Below are 10,943 nucleotides of genomic sequence, written 5' to 3'. Positions count from 1 at the left end.
GAGTTTTGTGTGTTTTTGTTTGTTATTGTGATTGTTAGGTTAATGTTGTTTGATTAGAGTTGTTGTGCCTGTGCTGTTGTGATTTTTTGTGTTTGTGCAGTGGTTCTTTTGTTGTGTTTTGTTGTGATATGTGAGGTTGTGTTTCTTGGTTGGTTGCTGTGTTGTTTGGTGGTTGTCTTTGGTTGTTGGTTGTGCAGTGGTCTTTGTTGTGTTTTGTTGTGATATGTGAGGTTGTGTTTCTTGGTTGGTTGCTGTGTTGTTTGGTGGTTGTTCTTGGTTGTTGTTTGTTGGTGTTGTTGTTGTGTCCTCGACCAGCGGACAGCACAGGATAGCCCCAGGAGTAACTGGAATGTTGGTAAGTACGTGTGTTTTGTGTTGTTTTTAGTTTTGTGTTTGTTTTGGGTTTTGTGTTGTTTTTGTGTAGCTGTTAGGTCAACTGTCCTGCTGTATTCTGAAGTGTAAAGTAGAAAGTGTGACTGGGGTGAGTTGGGCAGCTGGACTGATTAGGTATATGTGGGGGGGGATTCTGCTGTTTTTTTTCTAGCTTGTGATCCCGCCACATCTCCAGTGATTGACCTCCTAGCAGTGGGGTCGACGCCCTCGCATGGGACTGGAACAGGTGGCAAGTAATTTACCTGTTTCTTCCAACAAAGATGATCCTCAGAGTGCTCAGTTATTTGGTAAGCTTCAGGGAAAAAGCAAAGCTGATAGCCCCATTGTGGACTGCCCAGCCATGGTTCCCTCTATTGCAAGTAAGGGCAAAAGAAAGACTCATAATCCCGAATCCAGTACTTCGCAAAATAGTTGGGGGAATCGTGCTTTTGTGCCTCATAGATCCTCCTCCAACTAGCTTGCTGGATTTTATGATTAAGATTCACAAGTTATACTCTAGATTCAGCAAGAATTTTATTTAAATCCTTAAGAACTTCTACCAATAGACAGTATCAGTCTGTGTGAAACTCTTTTTGTCATTTTATTAGATCTAATAATATTAGTAAGGTTTCAGTGGAAACTATTTTAGCATTTCTGAGAAATCTTTTTAATGACAGACATTTATCTCCTACCACCATTTCAACCTATAAGTCTGCATTATTTAAACCTCTTAAGCTTGCTTTCAACATTGGTGTATCGGTTCATCCATTTCCAGAATTTATGAAAGCCCTTTTTAACATCAAACCCATTATTCCTTGAACAAAATTTCTTGTTCTTCAAATAAGGTTTTAAACTTTGCATTGTCTTCAAGGTCCCAAGAGAACCCTTGTGTTAAAGATATATATTACAGTGTTTCTAATCTCATTGGCTACAGGAAGTAGGATGAGTGAACCCGTTTACTACTGAGGTTAGACGAATTTCTTGATTTTTCTTCAGAGAGGGTCAGACTGTTTCCTAATCCAAATTTTTTGGCCAAGAATGAACGTCCTAATTCTAGCCGAACTGTTTTTTATCACTAAACTTAAGGATGATTAAGGAGGTCGTCATCCTTTAAGTCCGGTGCATAAGTTGGAGAAGTACCTTGTTTAGACTTGAAATACAAAATTTTTGAAAAATTTTTGTATACCCAGAAAACCTTTCTGACATATCAATTAAAAAGTTGAGACTATTTATGCGTCAATTTATTCTTTGGGCTGATCCAGGTTCCTTTCCCAGAACTCATGATTTGAGAAAAGTCGCAACTTCTTTTGCTTTCCTAAAAGGTATGAATAGCAAAAGAATTTGTAATCTTGTTGGATGGTCTTCTATAACGTTTTCAGAAAACATTATTTGAAGCAGATCTGTTGTATTTCCTTGTCTTTTGTCGTGCTGGGTTCTGAATCTGGAAGCCTATCTTCATAAATTTAATTAATATTTTATTTACGTCATTTGTTATCTGTTTGCACATAAAGTACTATTTCATATTGTCTAAATATATATTTCTATTATAAGTATATATTTAGAGTACAATTTATGTCTCTGTGTTAACAACATAATGGGGTTGATGTCATGGTGTCAAGTGGATACCTGGTATTGTACTTATTAAGTATAATATGTATACTTTATCTCATTTTTTCTGGAACCGATACCTATCTTTTAGGTCTGCCTTTATTAATTTGAGTAAATTACTACTTGTTTACTGGATTTTATTTTATTCTGTTCTTAACAGGGTTAAGATACAGAATACTTATATTTAATCATAGTAATATTGAATATTTCTCATTAATTCGTAATTTCCAATGATATTACCTCAGGATGCAGCAATTAGCTATTTTTTCAGGTGTATCCCTCTTCCGTCAGCTGTTTCCTTTCCCTTCCTTTCTTTCCCTTGTCATAAATTCCCTTTTTTTATGACTCTTGGTAAATACTCCATGAGTGACCCAGGTCTGCCCTTCGGTCAAAAAACGAGGTTTGACGAAGGAAAACATTATTTTTGACCAAGGCAGACCTGGGTCACTCAGACCCCACCCTTCATGGTTTTCTTTCCTTTTACATTTCACACAGTTCGATAACCGCTATATTAACTCAATAGTGAACATGGTAACGATGTGTGGAAACAGTTGATGGATGGATTGCGCTGTTCTTCTTGTTTCTTGGAACGGCTCTCCTTGCATGTAGTGGGGAGGTTTGACATTGGAATGGTTGTTTTTGATTAGGCAGACCTGAAATTTAAAGTCACTTCTCTCTCTATACATGCTTTTAGCCTGTGAGAGAGCCCTTTTGGCGTTTTGGTCTATTTAGACTTCTTGATAATTATTTCGAGAGTCGCACCCACCTGTACAGGTGGTGAATAGTCCTCCATGAGTGACCCAGGTCTGCCTTGGTCAAAAATAATGTTTTCCTTCGTCAAACCTCGTTTTATTCTGCTGTTGTGTAGATGTTTAAATTCAACATTAGACCAGTAAGATGTTGATTCTTGCTTTAATGTTTACTGGGCGAGTAACTTTGAAAATGCATTTAAAAACTATAGTCTATGATATATGAATTAAGTCATTTTAACCTACGTGTTTACCTTCAACTTTACTTTGAATTATGTCCTTACTTTTTTTCTGAAGTGTGACGTCAGCAAGGCAGCAAAGGATTAATGGGACTAATAATAGGGAAATGTTTAAGAAAACTTTAGTAGTACTGCGCCTCTTAATATGCCTACATCGTAATCTTCGTCCTGTCCCAGAGACCTTCATCTTTTCTTTATTCTGAAACTTTGAAATTAATGTTAGTAATGATTTTATTATCACTTATGTCAGTTTTCCCTGAAAAATAGACAGAACTTCTTACATTCTATATATATATATATATATATATATATATATATATATATATATATATATATATATATATATATATATTGTTACGAAGTGCCAAGTATCTGGCTACTACACTTACCATTCATTTATTGTTACCTCACAAAAGCCAGACACCTGAACCCTCATCACAGGTATTCAACGACTGAATACTCTAAAGGCAACAGTGATCCCTTAACTACTTACCATTATTGCAGAAATTCAGACTAAGTTCAACAAAACAGGTGTGAGGTAATCTTGTAAGTAATTAAATTAATCAAAGGGAATCACTCCATCAACAACTTTAAAAGTCTAATTATTTCCCTGATTTCAGAAGTCTTAGTACTTCCCTGGTTCTAAGTCACTTCAAGTAAATTGAAGGAAAGCAGATCAATTACCACTCTATGTTTCTACCTAACATAAATATAATCATAATTAAATGCAAATATACTGGTGAAAAATAAAGAAAACACTTATAAAATTTTCAAATACAAAAATTTATTATTAAATTCAAAATTTATAAGTGAAATTCAAAATATCAGGGAAAATTACTGTTACTTGAAAACAAAATAAAGTTTAATTAATTCTAGAATCAATTAAGTAAAATTAAATCAAAATTAATTTATCACAAAATTCAAGAAAATTAATTCAATTGAAATTCAAAAGTGTTAGGCAATAATTGAAAATTTGAAATTAATTCACAAGTGCTAAACAATAATAAAACTTGAAAAGAATTCTACGTAAATGCAAATTAATTCGCAAGTGTTAAATTTAATTAAATGTGCAATGATTAAGCAATGAAAATGACTAAGTCAATTAAATTGTGAATGTGAAATAAATAAAAATATAAAATAAAAGGCACACTTCAATAAGAAAATGAACAAGTGAAAAGATTTACACTTTTACACATTGCAAATTTTTGTATTTTGTTTTTGTTTAATTTTTTTTGTGCACTTGTTCATTTTCTTATTGAAGTGTGCCTTTTTATTTTATATTTTCATTTACAGTCACAATTTAATTGACTTAGTTATTTTCATTGCTTAATCATTGCACATTTAATTAAATTTAACACTTGTGAATTAATTTGCATTTACTTAGAATTCTTTTCAAGATTTATTGTTGTTTAGCACTTGTGAATTAATTTCAAATTTTCAATTATTGCCTAACACTTTTGAATTTCAATTGAATTAATTTTCTTGAATTTTGTGATAAATTAATTATGATTTAATTTTACTTAATTGATTCAAGAATTAATTATAATTAAACTTTACTTTGTTTTCAAGTAACAGTAATTTTCCCTGATATTGTGAATTTCACTTATAAATTTTGAATTTAATAATAAATTTTTGTATTTGAAAATTTTATAAGTGTCTTCTTTATTTTTCACCAGTATATTTGCATTTGATTATGATTGTATTTATGTTAGGTAGAAACATAGAGTGGTAATTGATCTACTTTCCTTCAATTTACTTGAAGTGACTTAGAACCAGGGAAGTACTTAGACTTCTGAAATCAGGGAAATAATTAGACTTTTAAAGTTGTTGATGGAGTGATGCCCTTTGATTATTTAATTACTTACAAGATTACCTCACACCTGTTTTGTTGAACTTAGTCTGAATTTCTGCAATACTGGTAAGTAGTTAAGGGATCACTGTTGCCTTTGAGTATTCAGTCGTTGAATACCTGTGATGAGGGTTCAGGGGTCTGGCTTTTGTGAGGTAACAATAAATGAATGGTAAGTGTAGTAGCCAGATACTTGGCACTTCGTAACAATATATATATAATATATATATATATATATATATATATATATATATATATATATGAAATGTAAGAAGTTCTGTCTACTTTTTAGGGTTAAAACTGACATAAGTGATAATAAAATCATTACTAACATTAATTTCAAAGTTTCTGAATAAAGGAAAGATGAAGGCTCTGGGACAGGACGAAGATTACGATGTAGGCATATTAAGAGGCGCAGTACTACTAAGTTTCTTAAACATTTCCCTATTATTAGTCCCATTAATCCTTTGCTGCCTTGCTGACGTCACACTTCATAAAAAAAAGTAAGGACATAATTCAAAGTAAAGTTGAAGGTAAACACGTAGGTTAAAATGACTTAATTCATATATCATAGACTATAGTTTTTAGATGCATTTTCAAAGTTACACGCCCAGTAAACATTAAAGCAAGAATCAGCATCTTACTGGTCTAATGTTGAATTTAAACATCTACACAACAGCAGAAAAAAACAGTACTTAATCCAATAGGGAACTGACAGTATTATGTACAGTCTGCCACGCAAAAGACATTACAAGCGATTTCCATTAGGGAATAAAGATACTTATAAATAGCGAGAATGCTATCAATACCACACCCTCTCAAAATAGCACTGCAGTTAGTCTTGTTGAAAAAAAAAATAGTCTACATTCCTCCATAATGATATTTTTGTCACAGACCTGTCATTGAGGATATAAATATGGAAAAAAAAAAAAAAAAAACTAAGATTTTTGGGCGGGGGGGTCATTTACAAGTTATGTAAGCTACTATTATATAAAATGCATTTGTCTGTATTTTAGAACAAGTTGTGTAAAGAAAGAAGGGAATATTGGTGGTACATATGGACGCAATTTGATCGTTGATAGAATTCAAACGTCACGGAGGAGTTGAAAGAGAGAGAAAGAGAGAAAGGACTCAGTCATGGAGCCATGCTTCGGGGTATATTTGTGTTAGGGGGAATTGATTTGTCTATTTGATCACAGAAGGCCCTGCCTGATTGAACTTTCCGAGCCCAACCCATCGTATAACGAGTAGGCCTATTAACCGAGAGTGAAACTAGAATGAGGGACCCGTACGAAATGGATAAAAAAAAGAGAAAAAATACGTCTTAATGGATGAAATCGAGCCGTTATGATACCTCAGTGTAGTGAACTCATCTTCCAAATGGTACCATACTTCTTATAAGCCTATGCTTCTTTGGTAAGTTTCGGCATTTTATAATTCAATGAGAACAGCACTACAACGAACGCTTCCAAGAATTGTCGTATCTCCTCGCGAGACGGAGACGCCATTGTGTAATCAATTTCACCCTTACTTCATTTCCTCTCGTCCTTGAATTAAATAACAGACACGCTTTGATGCTCCCTTGCAGAGAAGGATTGAATATAGTTTTGTTTTTTATATATATCTTCTTGAGGACAGTTCAAAATTTATAGTGTTCTCAAGGATTGAATCACTGTATTACGACAGAGAAACTTTTTAATATATTTCAAAACTGACAAAACAACAACTATTTTTTTTTATTGAGAGGTAAGGCATCGTTCATAATATATATATATATATATATATATTATATATAATATATATATACAAACACACATGATACTGACAATTCACATGAGTATAACTCTGCAACACTCCCAGGTAACTCTGTAAGTACGTCAACATTACACGTGTGTTGAGGAGATCTATATAAGGGGCCTCTGGGGTTACAAAGGAATGATATGAGTTCTGGAGTCAGGAGAAAGGGAAAATGGACAACTTTGTACAAATAACAATGTATCCGATAATTACGAAGAAATAGTACATTGGCTGGCATAATTTGCAGGAGTTTGCTTGTAATTATAAAGTTTCCGTGTGTAATTGTAATTATTTACACATTCAAATAGAAGGACCAGAATAACAGGTTAATTTTACGTTCATTTATTGTTTTTGTTAATTTCAAATGCCTAGTTATATAATTTATATAGGCGTGTTGAAAATAATTACAATTACTCACGGACACTTTATAATTACACGCAAACACTTGCAAATTATATATATATATATATATATATATATATATATATATATATATATATATATATATTATATATACACTATAGAATGTATTATATATAATATATATATAAAACCCCACACACACACACACACACACACACACACACACATATATATATATATATATATATATATATATATATATATATATATATATATATATATATATAAAATAAAAGATTAACAGGTCATCCTTACATACAAGGGTTGTCAACATACCTGTAACTTCTAAGACACTGGATTGTACTAGGACGACACCAGAGTAATAAGATCTTTACTGCACATTCTGAAAGCAGAGATCCAATTTTATTGACCATACATTCTTAGTTCTATTTCAGTAAAGATAAAGATTTTTTTCCTTGTAATTTTCTGCATCTCTGAGGAGGCAGAGTGCGAAGTGATAAGAGCGATGATATTTTCTTTTTCATTTTAGATTTTAGATATTCATGTAAGCTGGTCATGATTCATCAAAGGCACTGCTCAGATTTGGTAGATGTCCGACGACGACTTTACCAGGTCGTAAGACGGTCATGAATCAGCATAAAAAAGGTAATTTTTATCTACAAACACAAACTCATAAACACACACACACGGTCATGACAGGGTCATGAATCACCATAAAATGTAATTTTATCTACAAGCACAAACACATATGTATATAAATACAAATAAATAAATAAAAATTAGATATATATATATATATATATATATATATATATATATATATATAATATATATATATATGCAGAAGCCAGGTACTATGTCGTACCTCTAAGTAAATGGGGATACAATCCACAATGAAGTAAAATCCTCTTGTAGTTTAAAATATATATTCTTGTACAAGATTAAAGCTTTCGACCATTAGCTGTGGTCTTGTTCACTAAAGACCACAGCTGATGGTCGAAAGCTTTAATCTTGTACAGTAAGTTCCAAAACTGAAGCGACAAATTTCAGAGGATTTCGTTCGAAATTCACTAACTGGCAACTACAACTCGTAGCTGAAAAATTCATTTTTTTTTCTACAGTGAAAACTCTATCAAGCAAAATAAAGCTAACATATGATGCACAAATATCAAATCTATGATATTTATAACAATCATAAGAAAAAAAATTACTGTAATAGTAATTATTTTTAAAGTATAGTATTACTTCAAACTATAGAAACGAAACAATTTGAAATTCTCGTTCAACACAGGATTACCAACATTACCAATGTATATTTCGAGCAATGTGGAAACAAATATTTAATATCATAGTGTATTATCAATTATTTTAGCGAAGATGCATAAAACCATGAAAGTATCAATAGAATGAAAAGGGAAAATCTCCGCGACATTAAACATAATCAACCATGAATGCACCTAGATTCAATAGAGAAGTTGGATGAGGTTGGTAGTTCTAATTCTAGCTTCTAGGACCGAGCATAAAACACCATCTTCGAGAAAGGCTCTAACTGCTGCTGCTATCTTCAGGTGGCTAGGCCTAGTTCCGGGCATTGCAAGGCTTACAATGCAGGGCCACTGTCTGTTATTTAAGCAAAGATAGAACCTTCAGGACCGATACCAGGACCTGTCCTTGCACCTGGGAAACAGACTCGCTAAACAAAGAATAAGAAAGACGGTCGCAAGCAACCAGAACACCCGTAATATCACCATCTGGTTAAGTAGGGAGACGACAGACCCCAACCACCCCTCCCCCTCTACCTTTACCTCTACCTCTACCCACAATACTAACTCCACCTTTTTCACATCAACCTTTTACCTTAAATCTTCGAATCATATCCCAACCGTGAAATTTAAGACTGAATTTGCGTAAGTGGGGAAATCATAAGAGAGTTATATCACCCAAATTCATATTTCCAACGGACAACCAGTAATCAGTTCAATCCAGTCAAGCATTTATATATAACAGAAATTTGTGAGTTTTTTGGATATATATATATAATATATATAATAGTATTATATATATCTATATATATATATTTATATATATAAAGAAAGCACCCGAGCATGACCAATAGGCCTAATGCTTGATTCTTAAAACAGACCTCTGGTTATTCCTGACTAGATAAAAAGGTCCTGAGAGAGAGAGAGAGAGAGAGAGAGAGAGAGGAGAGAGAGAGAGAAGAGAGAGAGAGAGCATAACAGGAGATACTTGAATTAAAATAATGCTCGCCAAGCATATTCACACTCCGGATCGTATGGATAAGAATAGTCTCACTTATGCACTAAAAAAAAAAAAAGGCGGAAAACCTACGCAAATACTTGTTTGGTGCGACCCTGAACGCAATTCCACATGCAAAGATTTGCACAATTGAGAAATTCGATGAAATTATTAACTAACAAGTTGGAAAGTATATTTCCTTGATTCTTGAAATAGGCCTAACCATGTACCGATGCTAACGCGCATGTAACTGGGATTTTTTTTTTTTTTTTTTACACCAAACTTGTGTCTTATTTATATGTCATTTAATCAAATGCTAAACTTCTCTGTGCTTTATCAAAGAAATCATAATAACTTTCAATATAACGCCATAAAAGTAGAAAGTTGATTTACAAAAATTAGGCCAATGCTTATGCACTCGGTTCCTGCTGCCACTCTATGGTGAACACTTGATATCACTCTTTGAGAGCCGCAGATGTGTCTTTGGGGATTTTTTTTTTCTTTTAATAAACAATTATTGAACTAACATTGATCATTTACTGGGGAAATACTTTCTGCGCTTATACAGTTAATCACTGATACGTATTATCAGATAAATAGGATGACAGTAATTGGAATAAAACATACTAACTGGCAACCCCACGAGTTTCTAAAGAAGTACGATCAATTCTTAGATTTGTCGCTTCACTTCTGGAACTTACTGTACAAGAAATATATATTTTAAACTACAAGAGGATTTTACTTCATTGTGGATTGTATCCTCATATATATATATATATATATATATAATATATATATATATATATATATATATACATACATACATAAATACACAAACAATTCACCGTTTCTAAACAAACGTAAATATGCCACTTAATAAGTGTGTAACACCCAAGAGCAAAAATTCAAAATAAGAAATAGGTAACTTGAGGTTCCCAATCCCTCCTTATCACACCTTGTGCTTATATATATGACAGGTGTCCAGGGCAGCTCGTCACTCTCCTACGAGACTCCTGACAGGTAAGGATGGCTTTGTTTCTCAGTTTTGTTAATTTTATTTTTTTTTCCGAGAGAATTATTTTTTTTCGTTTCTCGGGATGTTTATAGCAAGTGGTTAGACACTTGTAACAGTAATAATAAATGTTTCTAAGGGGTCCACAACAATAAAAGATGTTAAGATTCCTTGTCTGATTTAAAAACACTTTACAATATTAAAAAATGTTAGATTCCGTGTATAATTTAAACTGTACACAGAATCTTAAAATTTTATATTATTTTGTAGTGTTTTAAAATTATACACGGAATCTTAAAATTTTTTATTACACCCCTTGAGAACATTATATTTCTCTCGTGAAAGAGAGTTTTTCCCTAATAATAAAAATAATAATAATAATAATAATAATAATAATAATAATAATAATAATAATAATAATTTCTAATAATAATGTGTAATAATAAATAATTTCGCTTAATGTGAAACAACTTAAAAGTCTTCAACTTTTTTTAAGTCTACATAATCTCTGCTACTCAACATCTCTCTCTCTATGGTTTTACTTTTAAGTTGACTTAAAAAGGGACCTTCACTTCTTTACTTATATGTGAAACAACTTAAAGTCATTCAACCCCTTCCAGATCTATCATCTCTCTCTCCTCTCTCTCTCTCCTCTCTCTCTCTCTCTCTCTCTC

Source organism: Macrobrachium nipponense, chromosome 2 (genome assembly GCF_015104395.2).
Source record: "Macrobrachium nipponense isolate FS-2020 chromosome 2, ASM1510439v2, whole genome shotgun sequence".
NCBI classification, from domain to species: Eukaryota; Metazoa; Arthropoda; class Malacostraca; order Decapoda; family Palaemonidae; genus Macrobrachium; species Macrobrachium nipponense.
This window is presented reverse-complemented; position numbering follows the sequence as displayed.